Below are 16,054 nucleotides of genomic sequence, written 5' to 3' on the forward strand. Positions count from 1 at the left end.
TAAAATATTTTGGGATGGTATGAATAACAAAGAAGCTAATTTCATTCAAGTGTGGACATCACAATATATCAACTAATTATGTAATAATCATGTCATAATGAAATAATCACCATTTGAAAGATTAATCTTTCTTCTTTCTTTTGGTACCTCATTTATAAAATTTAAAGCTGGATGAAAAAAATTACAACAGTTTAAAGTTGTCTGATTGGGGGTGAAAAAATCTTTGTATTGTGCTACCTTAAGTCATTTTTTTTTTCGTCAGAATTATTATGGGTACACGCTCCGGTTATTTTAAGTATATTAGTTTTGATCTTTTTGTTCCTTAGATATGTTATTTTTACAAATCAAAGCACAATCGGTGTACCTCATTAGTTTTGGAAGTAGCCTGTGGCGGCGACTATGTTGTCATCCAATTGATTGATTGATTGTTGGTTGCTTAACGTCCAGTGGCAAATATTTCATGCATATTCAGGACGAAAACAAATTAACAATAAATACAATAGGTAGGTGTCCGTGATTAAGGTCGGAGAAATTTAGACTGCCACGGGAAATGAGGGCACATTGGATAGGGACAGAAATTTAGCCTTGCAACAGGTCACCTACGGACCCCTCAAAGAGTTGTTGCAAGGGTTCTTAACGTGCAAAGAGCGTGGCAATCTCTTTACACGAGGCATCGGATTTAACGTCCCCATTCTGACCGGACGTGGCTGCAAATTTGTACATCCCGCACAGCCAAACGGACGCCCCACATTACACTGGCAAAAATGCCACACATGTGTACATGTGTGACACATGCGTTTCACATGTGTGTCACACGCATGTGAAAGAGACGTTTCATGCCACGCATGTGATACATGTGTGGAAAACACATGTGATACGCATGATACACACATGTGATCATGCGTTTCACATGTGAATAACATGTGTAAGGAAATACACCTGTGATACATGCGTGATTACTGCATTTAAAAGGCATGGTGCCTGTATTAAATATTTTTCAAAATGTCCTCCTATTTGTCCAATTACCATGATTGTTGACATGTATCTTAGTTCTCAAGTGAATTACATGCGTTTTGTAACACATGCGTTATACATGTGTTTTCTATATATATACACAGGCAAATTTTGTTCACGTAAATTTCTTGTGAGATTCACCTCAAACAAGCTTATACATGAAACTCATGTGCAATTAATGTGAATTGAGCTTTAACGTGAAATTCATGTTAAATGTTTCATGTGAAACTAACATGAATCAAGCTTTCATGTTAATTTTTCTAAAATGAAATTAAGGTGAATTGAGCATCAATCACACAAATTCACAGTATTTGAGCATATTTTAGATAAGTTAATGCTAATCTAGTACACATTCTATTTTGATATATATAAATATTCTTCTTGGTCTTGACTATGTGTTCATACTTCCATTATATTTTACTTTCTTGATCCTAAACAATACAAAAAATATTTATCTATCAACTCCCAACTCACAATATCTCCAATGCAAGAGATAGGATGCAATAAAACAAAGAAGGCAAGCAAATATCCAGGTCACCTTAGTTCACTCCTAGAACTTTTTCGGTTATGGTCAAGTCTCAATACTTTTTTTTAAAAGTGATGTAAGGATTGGTGATTCATTTATAGAATATGTATGCACTGATGTGTATTTCATTTTTAATATGTATGTACAAGTCATTTTGTGGTTATCAGTCATGAGACAATGCAATCATATTGTGGAAATTGTCTCACTTGCAAAAGATGCCAATTTTTCTTTTGAAAGTTTTTAGGAAAAAAAGTAGTTCACCCTGCCACATATTCATGTGCCTGTTTCAAGCCAGGAACCTTTTCAGTGGTTGTCTTAAGTCTCATCCTAATAAAAAAAAATATTTAAAGAATTTGGTGTTGATGGAAGCTCTTTGATTGGTATAGACTCTGGTTAATTAAGTAGATCATGACATATACCATATTGAAAGTCTTGCTGTTATTTACAACCATTTCCTTTTTATTTCATATATGTATTTCAGTTTTTTTCATTTCAACACCAATCTTAATAAGGTTAAGGCAAAAAGAAAACAAATGTTGACAAACAACAGGCATATACCATTAGAAGATCTCAAAGTTTGGCTGCACAATAGACTAAAAATTCTTGTTATTTCAAATATTTATATAAAATTCAGTATAAACATGCATTTTCCATTTTTAGACTATAATTGTCATGTTGACACAATAACTTGAATTTGAATTGTATTATATTCTGAGAGTACTTGTGGTTGAAATAATATACACAATATTTATTTTCAGGTGTTTTAGATTTCTTAAATACACCACTCCCATATAATGACTACATGTCTGTTAGTAATGTTTAAGAGTTCTCTCCTGCATGTAATTGCTGTAATTGCTATTTGTACCCAAGGCTTCCTTCATACATTTGCACTTATCCTTCTAAGATGTTGCTTGAATGGTAAAATCCTGTAATACATTATCAGCCATCAGACTCTTGGAATACAGTTGCTGTAATAAAAAAAATAAACTGTAATCACAGAGATATGTCTCGCTTTTTAGTAATTTCGATAATGCAAATGTTGAAATTAAAATAGCAACACTTTAACATGTAAGATTTGCAAATATTCAAAGTCAATGAACCATGACTAAAGGTACATGGCTAAACAATCTCCATGGAAATTAGATGTGCCAATGCTAATACAACTGCATACCAAATATCATTGACTTACCACTAGTGGTTTCCCATAAGCCGACCTAATCACAAATTAATACATGAAAACTAAGCAAAAGTTTCAAAGTCAATAGACCATGACTGAGGGGGCAGGGCCAAATAATCTTCATGGAAATGAGATATGCCAATGCGTATTCAACTGCATACCAATTATCATGAACTTACCACTAGTGGTTCCCCATAAACTGACCTAGTCACAAACTAATACATGAAACTAAGCAAAAATTTAAAAGTCAATAGACCATGACTGAGAGGGTGGGGCCAAATAATTAATCTCCATGGAAATGAGATATGCCAATGCTTATACAACTGCATACCATTCATAATTAACTTACCACTAGTGGTTCTCCATAAACTGACCTAATCACAAACTAATACATGAAGACTAAGCAAGAATTTCAAATTAAGTCAATAAACCATAACTGAGGGGAGGGGCCAAATAATCTCCATGGTAATGAGATGTGCCAATACTAATACAACTGCATACCAAATATCTTCGACTTACTACTTGTGGTTCTCTATAAACTAGACCTAATCACAAACTAATACATTGTTGACGCCGCTGTCGTCACCAATGCCAGAAACAGCATACCTATGCCTCGCTTTTTGACTCCGTCAAGCGAGACAAAAACAGCATATATTTTTTGTATAAAAATTCATCAAATATTTGCTTACCAATCAGGCAAAAAATGATAACATCAATTTAATCTCCAATGATTTACCAAACTTACATATATATATATATATATATCGTGTGAACAACTGGAGTGGAATATAATAGTTGTTGTTTATCATATTTATTTTTCGTTTAATGTCTTTTTCGTAAATTGGAATTGTATTACATCTGTCATTTCAGGACCTTTTATAGCTTGCTAGATGCAGTATCAGTTTTGCTCATTGTTGAAAGCTGTTCATACAGTGATCTATAGTTGCTAACATTCAGTCATTTGGACTCTGGTGGATAGTTGTCTCATTGGCAATAATACTACATATTATCATTTTTATCAACATAAATTACCGTAATAATGAAAACTAACTCTATTCATGCATGTGTACTACACATTACCTGTATATATAATATATACTAGAATACTCCCGGGACATCATGGTGTCGTGACTGAAGCAAAGTACCTTAGCCTTATTTTTAGCCTGGATTTTAAGATTTTTCGTTTTGTCATCTAATAATGTTATGCTGGTCATTAGGTGCACAGTTTTCTCTGCTTTCAAAATCTTTCTTTTTGAACCCTTCGACCCAGAACTTGTTAATTATCTGTAGTAATAATTATGTGGAAAACAAATGGGCCTGGAATGGTGTAATTTTTAATCAACACCATTGTCCTATATATATAAGTTATAAATAAATGCACATACTATTATTTTAGGTCTTTTGTATATATATGTTTAAGGTTACTTGGAATTGGCTGTTGACATACATGTACACATGGACTGTCAGGCATGGAGTCATTGGACCCTAGGTTACTCCAGTCCATTATCAGTCACTATCAATAGTCAACTCCTCTGTCCATTTGTTGTAATACAATGTACAGCTGAAAGGGAGAAAACAGTACTTTATTAATAGCATGTGGATGCAAGACTATAATAAGTATTCAAAGAGTTTTGCAAACAATTAGCTTACACATTTAGAATTCTGTATTTACCTAGTGATGTGACAGTAAACAGTGGCGGATCCAGAACTTTTAATAACTAAGGGGGGGCCCACTCCAGTCATGCTTCAGTGATTCCCTATATAATCAACCAAATTTTTACCACAAAAGGGGGGCCCGCCCCCCTGGATCCGCCTATGGTAAAATCAAGTTTAACGAAGGCCAAGCTTAAAATACAATACAGTTATCTACTTTCTAATGCAGCATATTAAAATAAATTCCATTTAACAAATATTTTGGCGTAAAATGAAATAAATGAAAAAGTCTGTGAAACTGTTGCATTGTCTTTAGCAACTAAACAATGTGACGTCATATGCGTACTCATGATGTCAAACATAAAATTCTAGAAGTACATTTTATTTATACCTTTCGTACGCTTCAGAATGGTTTCAATGTTGACAAAAAGAATGGAGGACCTTTCACTGGACTGAAAATTTCAAATAGTCCAGGACCTTTCATTTTTTAATGCAAATTTTAACCCCTGCATGTAGACCAATTTGAAAACCTGGCCCAAAATAAATAGACAGCTGCACCATGAGCACATGATACACCAATCGCTTATTCAAAGAATAAAGTTCAATAACTTTTCAATGTCATAATCAGACATTCATGAAAAACTAAAGGGAGGTTATCTTAATAGATATAAACCAGTCACCAAAGTTTCATGATAACTGCTCAAAGCATTGTCTGAAATATGAAAATCCCCCTTTTTTATGAATAAAATCACATAAGTCTGAAACATAAAATCTAAAATTAATAAAAACCAAAAGGGAGCTTACGACAATAAATATAAACAATTCACCAAAGTTTTATGAAAACTGCTGTAAGCATTTTTGAGTTATTGTCTGAAAACTGGAAAATCTCCCTTTTTTAAATGAATATAACCCCACAACTTGGAAACATAAAATCTTAAATTTATAAAAATCGAAAGGGAGCTCATGTCAACAGATACAAACAAGTCACAAAAGTTTCTTGCCATTTGGTGAACACATTTTGAGTTATTGTCCCAAAACTGGAAAATCCCCCTTTAAAGTTTTTTAATGTTTTTTGGATATCAACAACTTTGTCAAACATACATGGAATTTTGACATGGAATTAGTTATATCTGCACACAAGAACACACATTTGTATGTGTTTTTTCTGCATAAACATGTAATTCATAATTTATTAAAACTTCCGACATAGTCCCATTGTGCATCTCTTTTTTATGCCCTTGTCGTAACGGAGGGGGCATTAAGTTTTACACTTGTCTGTCTGTACATCCTTGCATACTTGCATTGCGAAATAGGTTTTATACCCTTTTGATATATTGAATATTTTGACATTACACAGTCATACTCTTCTTAAGACTGCATGAAATGACAAACTGTGAAACATTGTTACACTAAATCTGTTGAATGTAAACTGATAGATATTTTAGTTTGGGAAAACATGTTTTTTGCACCTTTTTTATTATAAGACCTATTGATGAATCCAGTCCTTTTTGGCTAATTTTGAAAGTTGGTTCTTATGTTGCCATTACTGTATGTAGTTTATATTTTTCATCCTTGTAGGTTACTTTATGGTATTGATTTTGTTCATTGTTTAAGGCTGTACATTGACCAGTAAATGTTTACATCTTTGTCCTTTGGTCTATTAATTGATAGTTGTCACACTGAGGATCATACCTCATCTTTTTATATTTATATGCTAGGTCATTGAAAAAGCTCCAAGGATACAACATAATTTAATTGTTATATATTTGCAAATTCATTCTGATAATGCAAAAACATAAATTGATTGACTTTTTTTCTTATTTTAATGTCCAGAGGCAAATACTTTATGTATTCTAAACGAGAACAACTTATCATGATCAATTCATAATATAGGCCAGTCTGACAATGCTTGTTTTAGACCCTTTTTGGTCTCTAATTCCTGAATGGTTTGGGCAAATACCCCCAAAATGAAACTTAACCTTCTACATTTTGTACTTGTGGTACAATTTCATAGCAATCAAAATACTTATAAACAAGTTATTGTCCTGAATTTAGAAAAATGCTTGATTTGGGCCTTTTTTGGCCCCTAATTCCTACACTGGTTGAACCATGACACCAAAAAAATAATCCCAACCTTCCTTTTGTGGTATTGAACCTTTAAATCTAATTTCATAGACATTCATACACTTAAACTGAAGTTATTGTCCTGAAACCAAATGTCTTCTAACGAGTTGATAGCAATATACGACCTCAAAACTTTTTTGCTGTAGTATACAATATGGTTGTTCTTTTAAACATTTTCATAAATAATCTAACAGAAATGTAGACCTGTTTGGGATTGCTTGCAATGCAATTTTCATTACATTAAACAATGTATATTTCCAAGGAATAACTTCTGTAAACCTAAATTTTAATAGCACTTACTTTCTAACTCGTACATTTCAAAGTGACATTATTCCTGTATAAATTGCCAAATAAACGGATCACCGATGTAATAATAAATCTTAATTATAAATTTAATACTAAACAGAAAACAATGAACTTGTGGAAAAGATGGTATACCGCCAACAAAAGGTGCAAAGGTTTTATTTCTTGGTTTCCTTAAACTGACCTCATCATGAATATCAACAATTTTTTTACGACTATGCCTCTATTGAAAACAGCCTGCCTAAGTCACAGCTTCATAACTGTTATGGCTAGACAAAAAAGAACAAGCGATCAAGAGAGCTTTGAATGCAATTTTCTATAAAATTGACCTGTAAAAAAAATAAATTTGTCACTTCTAACAAGGATAATTTTCGAACTTGCCCACAACATTACAAGAATTAAACTTTAAACTCTTTGACCTCAAACTTTTAAAAAAATCTTCGAAACTGCATGTACAGAGTCTGACAAGAAAAAATTATTCAAACATAGTTATCATTTTCATTACATACCTCTCATCACAAAATTATTCATTGACTACTGCTCCTCATATGCACATAAATCATTATCAATAGGACAATCTATGACTCCACTTTATAATCTAGAAAGCAATGCCTCAAATGAATTCTGTCCTGTTGCTTAGCTTCTCCTACTTCTCAAAGTAATTGTACTTTCGTTGAAAAAGCTAAAATAAATAATGTTTAATAAAATGAAGTTATAATACAATGTATCTGCCAAAATTGCCTTTAATATTTTGATCTGGCAAGATTGGCTTGCTTTGATCTTTTAAAACTAGACCAACAAACTTTCCCTGAAAAAAAAAATGACTACAAAAAAGTATTTAATCATTTTATTAATGTTCTAATCCATCATATAAATTCCATATGACCCTTGAATGAAGGGATGAACAAAAGTGATTACATGTATTTATTACAGGATCTCTGAATCTGTCATGATTTATAATGCCAATCTTTGGGGATTAAGTTATTAATAATCATGATACTTTGAAATTTTAAGTCCTTCAAAGTTGTTTAAATTACACCAAAAGTTGGACTATTTTATATAAGGTAGTATCTGAGAAATGGACTAAACCAGGCAAGGTTTGGTGGTAAATACATTGTACATGTACAATGTACTTTGTTTTTGGCTTTGAACTAGGTGTTAGTAACTGGGAGTACTCTCAGATCTGAACTTGGTCTTTTTTGTTGTGGGGATGTATAAGTACCCACCACGTCTTGTGTGTGGTTTTGTTAGATGTCTTTCTACTTTGTATAGATCTGACGAGTTAAGCCCTTTTCACATCAATATACCAGGTTAGGAAGTGGGTTCGGCACCACAAACTACTAGTCTAGCCCCACCCCATCCTGTACATATTTGTATGTATGTGCCTGTCCCATGTCAGGAGCCTGTAATTCAGTGGTTCAGTTTGTCGTTTGTTGCTGTGTATCATATTTTGTTTTTTGTTCTTTGTTTTGTATATAAATTAGTCTGTTAGTTTTCTTGTTTGAATTATTTTACAAATTTGTCATTTTCATGTTAGTTTTCTTGTTTGAATTATTTTACAAATTTGTCATTTTCATTTGGGGTCTTTTATAGCTGACTATATGGTATGGGGATTGCTTATTGTTGAAGGATGTACAGTGACCTATAGTTGTTAACTTTGATGTCATTAATATGATGGAGAGTTGTCTTTTCTCATTAGTGTAAACAAGATTTTATTTTGAAAATAATTAGGTTATTTAAACATTACAATATGACAGTTTTATTAGGATTGGAAAACAAGTGAATTTTCACTGACTTTTACCAATTCCTCTCTTTTCTCATTGGCAATCATACCACATTTTCTTATTTTTACATTTACATTACGTACATGTAAAGTAGATCTTTCATCTTCTGGAGGTGTCCGATTCCTAAGTACATGTACAACAGGGGGCCCTAATTAACAGCATGATTTTGAGTCGGCTAAAAAACAATCAGATAGATTATGATACAATTAACGGGTTTCTTTGCAATTATTTTGCAAATAACTAAGCTAATGCAAGAATAAAGTTATTTTCCAATAAATACATAAATTAAATAATAGTAAATAATGAATCTACAATTATATTTTAAGAAGTGAAACATCATTTAAATTCAATAAATATCATATATTAAATTTCAATTTTTTTTTCTAATTCTGGGTAGATAAGTTTTCATTTTTTTAAAGTACATGTAGGGCGAGTTGGTAGACCTTTATCTGTTTATAATATATTTATTATATATTATCATGATTATATTCATTTGGATTTTACCCAAGTTAGGCAAATTTTTTTTAGTTGTAATATCTGTCCTGACAGTTTATTATTCACTCTTTTCGGTCCTGGCTTTTATTTTTTTACTCAAAACTCCTGTCCAGCATTTTTTCAAATTCCGTCAAAGCCCCCTCTCCCATAAAAATCAAATGGTAGCTCCCTAAACAAGAGTGGAGCGATTTTAAAATAATGGGGCGTTTTGCCAATTGCAATGGGGCGAGTTGACTTGCTTCCGTTTTTGCCAATTGCAATGGGGCGAGTTGACTTGCTTCCGTTTTTGCCAATCTTTGACTGATTTTCGGGTTTACATGCATGACATGGATAAAGTCAAATGGTTTTTCGTGAAAAGTATAGCACTAGCATCTTCCTAAAAATGCGCATGATTATATTTATATTTCATTGCGCTTTCCAAGTACAATAAGTTGGTACGTAATCCATCAAAACGAAACACTTTCTTTGCGTTGACTTTCTAATGTATTGCTTCGTTCCCCGGATTCAGTTAATCGACAATGTAAGTTACTAACCCATTTCAATATATCTGTTTATAATAACTTTTTGATCCATCAGTTTGAAAAATCAAAGGTCTTTGTATCAACTATCTGACTATCTTTGTCCATTCTTTTTAAACAGTAAAACATGAATTCAGCAGCAGACGAGCGTCCATGGATTTTGCGTCATAGTATAAAAACGGCAACGGTGAAAAGATTTCCGGGTTTCCGTGTTCGACGTGCCAAGCTTTCGTACATTTACGTATATATATGAGAGTTAGTCTGGAATCAAGAATGGGGATTTAAATAAGGACACAAAAAAATATACAGATAGTTGAAAAGCAAAAATATAGAATAAAGGATCCTAGAGAATAATTGCCGGAGTATACTTAATTATGAAGAATCATGCAAAGACATTTTTATCAGAGCATATACATGTCTCTGGAAGAATTGAGAATAAAGAAAAACTAAATAAAGAATATTCAATCATTTATATATTATTTATAACTCATTCACATTTTGTTCCATTCAGAATTAAATAACTCTGCTGAGGGGGGCATGGGAAGTTTGGAAAATTGACAAACGATAATTACTCTAATCAGAGGAGAATTAAATGTTAGACAGTTAGAGTGTAATACATAAAATAATATAAACATATATTTTTCAAAATGATGTCACAGAAAACACAGATTTTTTTTTATTACTAATAAGATTCTGCAATTTGAGTATCTATGTCCAACAGATGTCAGTAAATTAGAAATTTTACTAATCTGATAGACGTTTAGTTAAGAATCTGTGACAAGTTCTTTTGTAATATTATTAGGAAATTGCCTACTGCCTCCTTGATTTAAAATTGCATACTCTTCAAGATTAAGGTAGCCTACACAAATAACAGCCAGTTTTGGACTTGATCTTTTTGTCCAAGGTTAAACAATATATTTTGTTTTTTATTTTCAACTCATGAACTATGCAAATATTTTTAACACTATCTCCTCATGATATTCGACGAAAAGCTCACCAGATCTTATCTTCACATGTTTGCCAATATGGCGAATCAAATCAAAGTTTTACTTACTTAATTTGGCAATTACATGTATACTCAAACCTAGGTTGCCACATGTTGAGCAGAAGTTCCTAACTTTATCATTCACAATACTAGAGTTCACCCATGTATTTTGGAGGTTCGTGTTGCACATAAAGGCGGATTTAGAGCACCCTGCCCTTCCCCTTTTTGTGGGAAAAATTTGATCTATTATATCGGGAATCACTGATGCATGACTAGGGAGGCCCCCTCTTTAGCAGTCAGTGGGCCCCCTTATGAAAATTTCTGGATCCGTCAATGGCACAATCTTTAGTTTTTGTGTAATGTTAAGCCCAACGGTTACTGGGAATTTCTGTCCAGTATTTCATACCAAGGTTGTTTGGGTATCACAGTTTTAAAATGTTATCACCATTGATCCAATAAACAAATCCTTGGTTGATCTATTCTTAAACAACTTCTTTCCAGTAGTACCCTCACAATGGTATTAATGACATCAATGCCTCCAACCTGGGACTATTATGGAGACTATTATACAATAGTCCCAGCTCCAACACTGATCATTGATATTTATGTTCCCCTTAAAAATAGAATAGAGAAATTGAGGACATTTGTTCCACATTTTATGAACTTTGAAAAAACACAAGCACATGTAACTTTTGACACCACCTGCGGGCAAGTGCCTGCAGAACACTGATGTGGTGGCACGTCACTGGGTGGTGGTAAGTCAGTGGCGGATCCAGAACTTTTCATAAGGGGGGGGCCCGCTGACTGACCTAAGGGGACCCCGCTCCAGTCATGCTTCAGTGATTCCCTATATAATCAACCAAATTTTTCCCACGAAAAGGGGGCCCAGGCCCCCCCTGGATCTGCCTATGTAAGTTTATAACCGCCGTTACAGTAAACCCCTCTCAACCCACCAAATGCTTGCTTGAAACACAAGTAAAATATAAACAGGTAATTATATCCTTTGCTTTTATTCCACACCAAAGATGAAGAAATGTATGATAAAGTTATAATGGTATATTATTCTGTACATTGTATAAGCCTAAAAATTAAAGGGACGAAAGTATGTAGTGACTATTGTTTGTCGTGATTTAAACACGATAATAGTGTTGCTTTCCCCTTTATCTTATGAGCCGTACAGGACAGACTACCCCAAACACTCTGAAACTTTTCAAGTACTTTCTATATGCTCATGTGTATTATCTTGTTAGCATAGTTTTGTACTTGGACAGATAATCAGAATGGTCAACAATCAAGTATTGACAATGTTAATTGGTCACGTTTGTTTGAACTACCAAACCAGGTAATTTTTAAATTTACACTTGTACAACCCAATGTCAATGTTACATACAATCAGTCATTTTTGTAACACAAGGGTTACAAATAAGAAAATACTAAATAAAATATGCAAATGTATAATTTAGTTCCATAACTGTATGAGGCACCTAAGACTTAAATATATCTACTGGGTGTATCTGTCTGTCTTTTGTCCAAGATAGTTGGCAGATATATAGGAATAAAAAGAGATGTAAGGTTATTGTAACACACCTTTGAGAAAGTTATTCAAACAATAATAACAAAAACACAACACAACACATCTAGATATTCCAAGTTCTAAATCATTTTTTTTCAAAGTGGTGAAGATCAAAAGATCTGCAATTAACACCAAATTCTCCCAATATAAACGCATACTTCTTTTACCTGTGTATATGTATTAAAAGAAATACCAATGAAAATCTTAATTAAAATAAATGCTTAAAGATTAAACTTTTAATTGTTCAAATAAGAAGAACATTTTATGGGGGAAGGGGGATGATTCACAGAATCCCCTGGCCTACTCCCTTTAGGAATTATATATAGAGAGAGACTTTTTACAAGTCTAGTCTCACTTTTTTTTTCAGGATCCTGGACCCATATCTGACAATTATTGCAATTTTATTTACTTTGCCTTTTTTTTCCTGCGATTATTTTCCTAAGCTGATTGGATAAAATAACATTTATTATGGTGACAATTAAGGATAATCAGGGGCTGATCCAGCCATTTTTAAAAGGGGGAGGGTCCCAACACAGGATAAAAGGGGGGTTCCAATTATGTTTCCCCATTTAAATGCATTGATCATTCAAAAAAAGGGGGGTTTCATGTGAAAATAAATTTTTTAAAAGTAAAATAAGATTTTCAATGGAATATATAATTACAAGGTATTAGATGTTAATAAACAAGTTTTAATTTTGATGTTAATTTTTTTCAACTTGGACACAATTAACTTTTTTTTCATGTGAATTTCACATGAAAAATTTTTACGTAAAATTCACGTGAAAAATTTAACTTGAATTCATATCAACAAAATTTTCCTGTGTAACACATGCGTTACACATGCGTTTGACTATACATGTGTTACACATGCAAATACCGCATGTGTCACATGCGTTTTCCAACACATGCGTGACACAGGTGTTTTTCTGACACATGCGATTCACATGCGTGTATTACGCATGTGAACGCATGTGTACCACGCATGATTCACATGCGTGGCCAGAAACATGTGTATTACGCATGTGACACACCTGTGACACATGCGTTTTTAGGTACATGCGTGACACATGTGTGGCATTTTTGCCCTAGTAGCAAGGGTTTTACTGCCGGTCGGAGGAAGACCAATGGTGACCATACTTCTATTCCCCAGTCACCCTTGGGTGTTATTGTCATCCCAATATTAGATTTATCCTTGTGCCCATCTTACTACGAATTTTCAAGACCATCGGTCTTAGATTTGACTGTTGCCTTATTACCCTCATGTAAAATGTTTGCAGTGTGGTCATTATTTGAAGTTACAAATAAGCTAACCCAAAAGTTTATCAAGATCCCGACCACACTTACCCTAAGTTTTCTCCAATCTTATAGAATTAAGAAAGTTTTGGCACAACCTTTTAATGCTTATATTTATGTGATACATCAAAGTTTCGCTACTATATTGAGTCAGCCAGCAAATGCTTCTAAGCAAACGGTTCAAGCATCAGCAGCTGATTCAGATTCACTTTACTCTAGTCTTTTACCATGATTTGAGAAATTTTCAAACACGTTTATAATTGTACCCTGTTTGACACAATTCAATTATTCTAAATGTATATATATATATGTAAATATGACCCCTTGATTTTTGGTTATTAGATATGACTTTATTCAAACTCCCCCTTTATGGCAGATATTATGACCTTGATGAGCATGACTTGCATTCAAATTTTGTTTTAATATACTTCTGGTATTGCATTATTTGGTTTATATATATCTATATAGAACTATTGGCATCATTGGCAACACCAACCTGAAAAGTAGGCACCATCGACAAATACCGTTGTGAATAAAATGCATCATTCCGGGATACACATCAATTTACTTGGAACTCCGTATCAACCTATCAACCGTTGGATTGGGCCTATTCAAGTAGTAGGAAATGGGGTCAGTCCGCCACAGGAAGCCACGTCACAGCTTATCCTCTTAACTATGACGTAGTATCCGGTCTATAATCTCTTAATCCTCTTAACTGCTACTTAACATCCGGGTTATAATCCTCTTAACTGAAGTGGATTAATCTCTTAATCCTCTTATCTGCTACTTAACATCCTGGTTATAATCCTCTTAACTGAAGTGGATTAATCTCTAAATCTTCTTAACTTGTACTTAACATCCTGGTTATAATCCTCTTAACTGAAGTAGATTAATCTTGTAATCCTCTTAACTTGTACTTAACATCCTGGTTATAATCCTCTTAACTGAAGTAGATTAATCTTGTAATCCTCTTAACTGCTACTTAACATCCTGGTTAAAATCCGGTGGTGGAAAATTAACGGAAGTGTTTTTAATCCCCCTACCCTCCTACGTATGATCTTGTAAAGGAATGAAGATCAAAAAGATACACAGAGTACTCAAGTTTAAACAAAGTCCCTGGTTGAAGAAGAACATAGAATTTAACACAAAAAAAAGGAAAAATGCAAAGAATGAATTTGAGAAATGTTTATATAAGCTGTTGAATAATTCAATTTTTGGTCGGACCCTCCTCAATAAACGCAAGCATAAAGATGTGAAACTTTGTCACACGGAAGAGAAACTTAATAAAGAAACAGCTAAACCATCCTACGCATCTTGCAAAATATTTAACGAAAATTTGGTAGCAGTGGAGAAAAAACGTGTGAATGTTTTAATGAAACAACCAATATACGTAGGTTTTTGCATTTTAGACTTATCCAAGTTTTTGATGTATGATTTTATAACCATATGAAGTCTCTGTATGGTGATAAAATTCGTGTGTGTTTTTCCGATACTGATAGCTTTTTATATCACGTTGAAACGGAAGATGTGTATGAAGATATGCATCAATATCAAGATATTTACGATACGAGTGATTATCCTCCAGAACATTTTTTACATGACACCGAAAATAAAAAAGTAATAGGTAAATTCAAGGATGAAACAAGTGGAATCCCCATAAGTGAATTTGTTGGACTGAGATCGAAGATGTATTCATTTTCTTTTGAAGGCGGAGAAAAGCATACTGCAAAAGGAGTAACAAAAACTGCATCCAGAAAACTTAAACATGAAATGTACAAAAATTGCCTTTTCGATAAAACTGTTACACGTTCTGAAATGAATATAATAAGAAGCGAAAGCCATGTTTTATATACTAAAACTATTAATAAAAAATCATTAGTTCCTTTTGATGATAAAAGATGGATTTTAAATGATGGTGTGACAACGAGAGCCTTTGGACATAGAGACAACATATAAACAAATGACATTTTTTTTTTATCATGTAAAACGTTCAAGTCTTATATGTTATTTCCTATTTGTTTTAACTATTTCGTATTTTTATTATTATTTTGTTCATTTTTTTTTTCTATATCAAAATTTGGGGTGATTAAAATAATAATTAAACATTTAGCGAGGGAAACTATTATTTGTTCATTTGAGGGTTATTGTGTATATGTATTTAATTTTTTGTTTGTTTGTTTTCTTTTTGTCAAATGTGTATTAATAACTAGAGCAAAGTGGGATTTTTTTTGTATATCAAAAATTTGTGGTGATTTAAATACGATTGTTACATATAGTGAAGGAGAATGTAGATGCATCATATTTTTATTATAATTTATTGTATATTGTATTCGATAGTATTTATTCAGTTTATTATTTTGTGTATGACAAAATTTGTTTGTGGGTAATTTAGTTACTTTTTTCTTGTAACTTACTTTTACATCTATGTTTTATTTATTCCTGTTTTTTTTTCGCATCCTATCTGATTGAAATAAAACATAAAATATCAATGAATCCAGTTGTTTGTTTTCGTTTATTTGAATATATTGTAGTAAAACACACATTATAAAAAAAGATAGATGTACACAATAAACAAACAGTCATAGTCATGATTTTACAATTTACATGGA

The 16,054-nt window shown here is 32.8% G+C and overlaps 1 long non-coding RNA gene across 1 annotated transcript; it reads right to left on the reverse strand.

Annotated features, from left to right (window-relative positions):
• Window positions 1-4,125: 4,125 nt before the first annotated feature.
• On the reverse strand, window positions 4,126-9,893 carry LOC127714573 (uncharacterized). Its single transcript, XR_007987797.1, has 4 exons — window positions 9,610-9,893; window positions 8,665-8,756; window positions 7,307-7,479; window positions 4,126-4,278 (listed from the first exon to the last, which is right to left on the reverse strand). It is a non-coding gene; the product is annotated as an uncharacterized LOC127714573 (long non-coding RNA).
• Between the last annotated feature and the right edge of the window lie 6,161 nt (window positions 9,894-16,054).

The sequence above is a fragment of the Mytilus californianus genome, unplaced genomic scaffold (assembly GCF_021869535.1).
Source record: "Mytilus californianus isolate M0D057914Y unplaced genomic scaffold, xbMytCali1.0.p SCAF_9, whole genome shotgun sequence".
NCBI lineage: Eukaryota > Metazoa > Mollusca > Bivalvia > Mytilida > Mytilidae > Mytilus > Mytilus californianus.